Raw genomic sequence first — 8512 nt, 5'->3', positions numbered from 1 at the left:
AGCCTCCTGAGTAGCTGGGATTACAGGCACGCGCCACCATGCCCAGCTAATGTTTTTGTATTTTTAGTAGAGATGGGGTTTCACCATGTTGACCAGGATGGTCTCCATCTCTTGACCTTGTGATCCACCCGCCTCGGCCTCCCAAAGTGCTGGGATTACAGGCTTGAGCCACCGCGCCTGGCCTTGATGTAAAATTCTTACAGGTCTTTCTTGTCTTATTCTGAGACTATGTATTTCTTACCATCTTAATTTTAAGATGCTTTTCTTTAGTGAAATAATAAATGCCAATTTTTTTTTTCTTTTGAGACCGAGTTTCGCTCTTGTTACCCAGGCTGGAGTGAATGGTGCGATCTTGGCTCAGCGCAACCTCCACCTCCTGGACTCAAGCAATTCTCCTGCCTCAACCTCCCAAGTAGCTGGGACTACAGGCACGTGCCACCATGCCCAGCTAATTTTTTTGTATTTTTAGTAGAGACGGGGTTTCACCATGCCGACCAGGATGGTCTCGATCTCTTGACCTCGTGATCTACCTGCCTCAGCCTCCCAAAGTGCTGTGATTATAGGCATGAGCCACCGTACCCGGCCTCCAATTTTTTTTTAATGCCTTATTTGGAAAATAAAAATTCAGTAATTCCATTTCAGTTCCCCAGTTTGTTTTTTTGAAACTCTATTATAATAGTTTTAAAAAATATAGAGTGATTTATTTGGCAGCACATATACTAAAATTGGAATAATACAGAGAAGATTATTAGCATGGCCCCTGCACAAAGATGACATGTAAATCATGAAATAGTCCATATTTTTAAATATAAAAACAAAATATAGAAATATGGGAACAATATTATCAACTTCATAGAGTGGTCTAAAATGTCAAAGGAGGCTGGGCATGATGGCTTATGCCTGTAATCTCAGCATTTTGGGCAGTTGAGGCAGGCAGATCATCTCAGGTCAGGAGTTTGAGACCAACCTGGCCAACATAGCAAAACTCCATCTCTACTGAAAATACAAAAATTAGCCTGGCATGGTGATGTTCACACACAATCACAGGTACTCAGGAGGCTGAGGCAGGAGAATCAGTTGAACCTGGGCTGATTAAATCAGTTGAATCAAGTGAAGGTTGCAGTGAGCCAGGATTACGCCACTGCACTCCAGCGTAGGTAATGGACTGAGACTCCATCTCAGAAACAAAAAAAGCAACCCAAAGGAGCTTAAAATTTTCATATAAGAAACAGCTGAAAGAGCAAAGTTGTTTAGCCTGAGTGAAAGAAAACCAAACTCTTACAGAGCTAGAATCCCTTATCTAGTTAGAGGACAATATTTTGGATCAGTATATCTAAAAACGTTTGTGTAGATCAGGTGTGGTGGGTCACACCTGTAATTTACCCAGCACTTTGAGAGTCCAAGGCAGGTGGATCACCTGAGGTCAGGAGTTTGAGACCAGGCTGGCCAACGTGGCGAAACCTCATCTCTACTAAAAATACAAAAAATTAGCTGGACATGGTGGTGGTCGTTTGTAATCCCAGGTACTCCGGAGGCCGAGGGAGGAGAATCGCTTGAACCTGGGAAGCGGAAGTTGCAGTGAGCCAAGATTGTACCATTGCACTCCAGCCTGGGTGACAGAATGAGACTCTGTCTCAAAAATAAACAAACGAACACGTATTTGTAGTTAAACAGTGCGTTGGCATCAGACATAAGCTTTGTGACTACTTGTATCAGATGACTTTTAAGATCCCTTCAGATTAAGAGACTGTAAAATAGCCTTGATTTGTTAATTCTTATTTTAATGTGCCTTATTTTTATTTGTTGTAGGAGTAAATGAATGTGTTTTAAAAAATAAATAAAAGAAGGAAGAAAAGTCATCCTTAGGATTATTTTTCATGCTTGTAGTAGTTTGTAAAAAATCATATGGTATCAAAAGTACAACATATTGTCTGCAGATGGAAGGTCCAACTAAAATAATTTTAAGGCTGGGCGTGGTGGCTCATGCCAGTAATCCTAGCACTCTGGGAGGCCAAGGTGGGCAGACTGCTTGAGACTAGGAGTTCGAGACCAGCCTGGGTAAGATGGTAAAACCCCATCTCTACAAAAAGTACAAAAATTAGCCAGGCTTGGTGGCACATACTTGGAGTCCTAGCTACTGGGGAGGCTGAGGTGGGAAAATCGCTTGAGCCTGAGTGGTTGAGGCTGCAGTGAGCCGATAATGTGCCATTGCATTCCAGCCTGGGTGACAGAGTGAGACTGTCCCCACCCCAAAAATAGTAGTAATAATTTTAGGAAAGAGAGGATAAAGATATATTATCTTTTTTTGTTTGTTTGTTTTTGAGATGGAGTTTTGCTCTTGTTGCCCAGGCTGGAGTGCAATGGCGTGATCTTGGCTCACTGCAACCTCTGCCTCTCTGGTTCAAGTGATTCTCCCGCCTCAGCCTCCCAAGTAGCTGGGATTACAACAGGGGTATGCTAATTTTTTATTTTTTGTAGAGATGGGGTTTCACCATGTTGGCCAGGTGGTCTTGAACTCCTGACTTCAGGCGATCTACCCTCCTCGGCCTTCCAAAGTGCTGTGATTACAGGTGTGAGATATTGCACCCAGCCTTGTTCTATCATTCTTGTTTGACAAGTGGGTACTTCTGTACAACCTATGTTCATTTTAAGATGTAGAATATTTCCTTTACTTGAAAAAGTCCCCTTGTTTCCCTCGACTATATTTTAATTCAGTTTCTGCTTTTGGATTTCTTTATAATCAATGAGGCTGGTTGAGTCTAAAGTTATACTCTGTAACCAATATTATAATGCTTTCTTTAAACATTTAATTGAGTGCTTACTTGGGTTTTTAAACTTTATTTTTATTTTTTTAAAGGCTAGTGAAGTGAAGCAGTGAGAGTGGAGAAGAGGTTTTTAAAAAATGTATGTTTGCATTCAGTTCTCAACCAAATCCTGCAAGGTTGTTAATGTCTACATTTTACAGTAACACAATTGAGGCTCTACAAGATTTACTTAGGCCAGTGCTACAAAGCTATTAAGTAGTTGCTAAGATTTGAACTCTAAACCAGTGTTGTCCTGTAGAAGATTTTGTGATAATGGAAACAGTCTGTGTTCAGGTTGTCCAGTACATTAGTTCCTATTCACATGAGGCTGTTGAACACCTGAGACTAGGGAGTTTTACTGAGGAATTTAAAATTCTATTTCATTTTAATTAATTTAAATGTTAAGTAGCTATAGCTCTAGACTCTGTGTTAAGGTTGTATATGCCCTTTCTTTATACCTTTCCACCTCTGTGGGACCTGCTGAGTACCAGCCAGGCCCCTATGATTTTGACATACCTAAGGCTAATTTTCTTTTTAACTTTTTTTTCCCCATAAGTTATTGGGGTACAGGTGGTATTTGGTTACAAGCGTAAGTTCTTTAGTGGTGATTTGGGAGATCCTGGTGCACCCATCACCCTAGCAGTATATACTGTACCATATATTTTGTCTTTTATCTCTCACCACCCTCCCACTCTTCCTCCAAATCCCCAAAGCCCATCCTATCATTCTTATGCCTTTGCATCCTCATAGCTTAGCTCTCACACATCAGTGAGAACATACGATGTTTGGTTTTCCATTCCTGAGTTACTTCACTTGGAATAATAGTCTGTAGTCTGATCCAGGTCATTGCAAATGCTGTTGATTCATTCCTTTTTATGGCTGAGTAATATTCCATCATATGATGGAATATACACACATACATGATTCTTTATACTACTACACACACATCTATGTGTGTATATATGTGATGGAATACACACACACATATATATGTATATATGATTCTTTATCCACTCATTCATTGATAGGCATTTTGCAGTTATGAGTTGTGCTGCTATGAACATGTGGTGTACGTATCTTTTTCAAATAATGATTTCTTTTCCTCTGGGTGAATACCCAGTGTGGGATTGGTGGATCAGATGGTAATTCTACTTTTATTTAAGGAATCTCCACACTGTTTTCTGTAGCGGCTGTACTAGTTTACATTCCCACCAGCAGTGTAGAAATGTTCCCTGATCTCTGCATTCACGCCAACATCTAATGCTTTTTGATTTTTTTTGATTGTGACCATTTTTGCAGGAGTAAGGTGGTATTGTATTGTTGTTTTGATTTGCATTTCCCTGATCATTAGTGATATTGAGCATTTTTTTCATGTTTGTTGGCCATTTGTATATCTTCTTTTGAGAATTGTCTGTTCATGTCCTTAGCCCACTTTTTGATGGGATTGTTCGTTTCTTACTGATTTGTTTGAGTTTATTGTAGATTCTAGATATATTAGTCTTTTGTCAGGTGTGTAGATTGTGAAGATTTTCTCCCACTTTGTGGGTTATCTGTTTACTCTGCTAACTGTTCCTTTTGCCATGCAAAAACTCTTTAGTTTAATTAAGTCCCAGCTATTTATCTTTGTTTTTATTGCATTTGCTTTTTGGTTTTTGGTCATGAAATCCTTGCCTAAGCCAATGTCTAGAAGGGTTTTTCCAGTGATATCTTCTAGAGTTTTTATAGTTTCAGATCCTAGGTTTAAGTCCATAATCCCTTTTGAGTTGATTCTTGTATAAGAAGAGAGACAGGATCCACTTTCATTCTCCTACATGTGGCTTGCCAGTTAACGCAGCACCATTTGTTGAAAAGAGTGTCCTTTCCCCACTTTATGTTTTTGTTTGCTTTGTCAAAGATCAATTGGTTTTAAGTATTTGGGTTTATTTCTGGGTTCTCTGTTCTGTTCCATTGGTCTATGTGCCCATTTTTATACCAGTACTATGCTGTTTTGGTGACTGTGCCCTTATAGTATAGTTTGAAGTCAGGTAGTGTAATGCCTTTAGATTTGTTCTTTTTGCTTAGTCTTGCTTTGGCTATGCGGGCTTTTTTTTGGTTCCATATGAATTTTAGAATTGATTTTTCTAACTCTGTGAAGAATGATGGTGGTATTTTGACGGGCATTGTGTTGAATTTGTAGATTGCTTTTGGCAATATGGTCATCTTTACAATATTGATTCTACCCATCCACGAGCATGGGATGTGTTTCCATTTGTTTCTGTCATCTGTAATTTCTTTCAGGAGTGTTTTTTAGTCTTCCTTGTAGGGGTCTTTTGACTCCTTTGTTAGGTATGTTCCTAAGTATTTTATTTAATTTTTTTTTACAGTTGTTGTAAAAGGGGTTAAGTTCTTGATTTGATTCTCCACTTGGTCGTTCTTGGTATAGAAGAGCTGTTGATTTGTGTACATTAATCTTGTATCCAGAAACTTTGCTGAATTCTTGTATCAGTTCTGAGGGCTTTCTGGAGGAGTCCTTAGGGTTTTCAAGGTAAACGATCATCTCAACAGCAAACAGGAACAGTTTGACTTCCTCTTTACTGATTCAGATGCCCTTTATTTCTTGTTCGATTGCTCTGGCTAGGACTTCCAGTACTGTATTGAAAAGGAGTGGTGAAAGTGGGCATCCTTGTCTTGTTCTCATTCTCAGAGGGAATGCTTTCAATTTTTCCCCAGTCAGTATTATGTTGGTTGTGGGTTTGTCATAGATGGCTTTTATTACATTAAGGCATGTCCCTCGTATGCCGATTTTGCTGACGGTTTTAATCATAAAGGAATGCTTTATTTTGTTGAATGCTTTTTCTGCATCTGTTGAGATGATCATACAATTTTTGTTTTTAATTCTGTTTATGTGGTGTATCACATTTATTGACTTGCACATGTTAAGGCATCTGTGCATCCTTGATCAAACCTACTTGATGAAACCCACTTGATCATGGTGGATTATCTTTTTGATACATTTTTGGATTCAGTTAGCTAGTATTTTGTTAAGGATTTTAACAACAGTATTCATAAAGGATATCAGTCTGTAGTTTTCTATTTTGGTTGTATCCTTTCCTGGTTTTGGTATTAGGGTGATGCTGGCTTCATAGAATGAATTAGGGAGGGTTCCTTCTTTTTAATATGAAAAATTTCAAACATGTAAATATAAGGAGAATAATATAATGAACCCGTCTCCTAGTATTGACAGTATCGACTTGTGGTTCGTTCTTTTTCGTCTGTGACCCCTGTACCCCTGGATATTGTTGAAGAAATTCTAGGCATCATTTCAACATGGTTGACTTTCCTTTTTCTTTTTCTTTTCTTTTCTTTTTTTTTTTTTGAGAGGGAGGCTCACTCTGTCACTCAGGCTGGAGTTAGGTGGCATGATCTTGGCTTACTGCAACCCCCACCTCTTGGCTTCAAGTGATTCTCCTACCACTGGAGAGCTGAGTAGCTGGGATTACAGGCATGCACCAACACGCCCAGCTAATTTTTGCATTTTTAGTAGAGACACCGTTTCTCCATGTTGGCCAGGCTGGTCTTAAACTCCCGACTTTAAGTGATCTGCTGGCCTCAGCCTCCCAAAGTGCTGGAATTGCCGGATGAGCCACCATGCCTGGCTTAAGACTGTATTCCTTTTAACCAGTTTCGGGGAAATTAAATGTGTTTTTTGCCTTCACTGAAAGAAAATGTTGGGAAGATACATTTAATACTTAAGAAAATTACCATATTATTGTAATGCCAAATCTAAATTGTATGTATTTTATTTAAATTTTTTTGTGTCACTATCTTCTATTGAAGTATTAATAAATAGCCTAGCTTCCTTATTTGCCATCTCTGAATCTTCGGGAGACTTTTTTTTCTTGTAACAAGGATTTAGAAAAGGATGATGAACTTTGTTTCTGCAGTGGGTCACTTTATGGAGTTTTTTCTGTACTTTTCACAGCTTGTCTAATTGTTCTACTTATGAAAGCAGTCAGCTGTTTTGGAGACTTCTTAACCTCCTACATATTTTCATTAGTGAAATTAAAAAAAAATTCCATTTTTCTATAAAGATTGGTGGGATGATTCACAGTATTTTAAGTTCTATTTCTGGCTGGACACAGTGGCTCATGCCTGTAATCCCAGCACTCTGGGAGGCCTAGGCAGGTGGATCACTTGAGGTCAGGATTTTGAGACCAGTCTGGCCAACATGGTGAAACTGCATCTTTGTGGAACATACAAAAATTAACCAGGCATGGTGGTGCACACCTGTAATCCCAGCTATTCAGGAGGTTGAGACAGGAAAATTGTTTAAACTCGGGAGGCAGGGGTTTCAGTAAGCTGAGATTATTATTTTTTTGAGACAGGTTCTCGCTCTTGCCCACACTGCAGTGTAGTGACATGTCATGGCTCACTGCAGCTTCAACCTCCCAGGATCAAGTGATCCTCCCACGTCAGCCTCATGGGTGGCTGGGATTACAGGTGTGCACCACCAGGACTAGATAATTTTTGTATTTTTTGTAGAGATGTATGGGGCTTTGCCATGTTGCCCAGGCTGGCTCAAGCAATTTGCCCATCTTGGCCTCCCAAAGTGCTGAGATTGCATGTGTGAGCCACCACACCCGGCCAAGTTCCATTTCTTAATATTGTAGGTTTCAGATGCCATGATCTCATGATACGATGTTTCAGCTCAGCCGTGGTGCTGATGGACTGTGCCTGACCACTGAGAATGTCTCCTTCTGGGATTCCTCTTATACAGGTTCCTAAAGCTCTATTCATTTCTTTAAAAACCTTTCTCTCTGTTTTTCAGATTGGATAAATTTTATTGTACTCTCTTCCAGGACACTGATACTTTCATGTTATCTTCTTTCTGCTGTTAAGTCCATACAGTGAGGTTTTTTTCTCCTTAAAAAAGGTGTTTCAGAGTGTTCACTAGTGCTTCCTTGAGCATTTTTATGGCACTAAGTAGAGTCTTAGATCTCTCTCTCAGCTCTGCATTGGTATCTGTTTCTTTTGCCAGGCAAGCTGAGATTTTCCACTTTGCATACTATTTTATTAGACTCTGGATCTTACTTAAGTCCTGTGGAAAATGTTGCTAATTTTATTTTAATGATTTGGTTAGGTTCAAGCTTCCAAGTCCCAACTCCTTCTGTGGGATGTTGTTCTAATACCAGTTTATTTTCAACATCTTTGCAGTCCTGTTTGGGTCTGTTCCATGTATGTGCTGCCTCATAGCCAGTCTGGTGCCTGAACAGAGTATCTGTTAGTTCAGTTCTCAAAATCTTTAATATTGTGAGTAGGATCATATTCTTGCATGTATAGGTTAGGGGGCAAACCTAGGTGTTCATAAACAACTCTGTGGTGTTGCTTTTTCCAGTTCTTTCTCTGTGATCTTCTTGAATGTTTCCCTGGTGTTTTTTGTTTTTGGTAGAGACTGGGTCTCATCGTTTTGCCCAGGCTGATCTTGAACTCCTAGCTTCAAGCAGTCCTCCTACCTTGGCCTCCCAAAGTGTTGAGGTTACTGGTGGGAGCCACCTTGCCCAGCCACTTGTTTTTATCCTCTGTGAGAAAGCTGGGCTTTTAATAAGCTGTTTTGTGCTATGCACTTTTCTGTCTGTGTCTGGCTAGATATTGATTCATTTTTTTGACATTCTCACAGAACCAGCTTTTGATTTCACGAATTTCCTGTTTTTCTTATTTTTTCTTTCTTT

The 8512-nt window shown here is 39.5% G+C and overlaps 1 protein-coding gene and 1 non-coding gene across 4 annotated transcripts in view; both read left to right on the top strand.

The window, feature by feature from the left end:
* Positions 1–8512, top strand: part of NAA15 (N-alpha-acetyltransferase 15, NatA auxiliary subunit) — a 98183-nt gene that overhangs the window by 17185 nt on the left and 72486 nt on the right. The gene's annotated exons all lie outside the window — the stretch shown is intronic.
* Positions 696–804, top strand: LOC119467555. Its single transcript, XR_005196092.1, has one exon. It is a non-coding gene; the product is annotated as a U6 spliceosomal RNA (small nuclear RNA).

This window comes from Cebus imitator, unplaced genomic scaffold (genome assembly GCF_001604975.1).
Source record: "Cebus imitator isolate Cc_AM_T3 unplaced genomic scaffold, Cebus_imitator-1.0 Scaffold303, whole genome shotgun sequence".
NCBI lineage: Eukaryota > Metazoa > Chordata > Mammalia > Primates > Cebidae > Cebus > Cebus imitator.
Note: the sequence above shows the minus strand (reverse complement) of the source record. Positions and strands in the feature narration are given on the sequence as shown.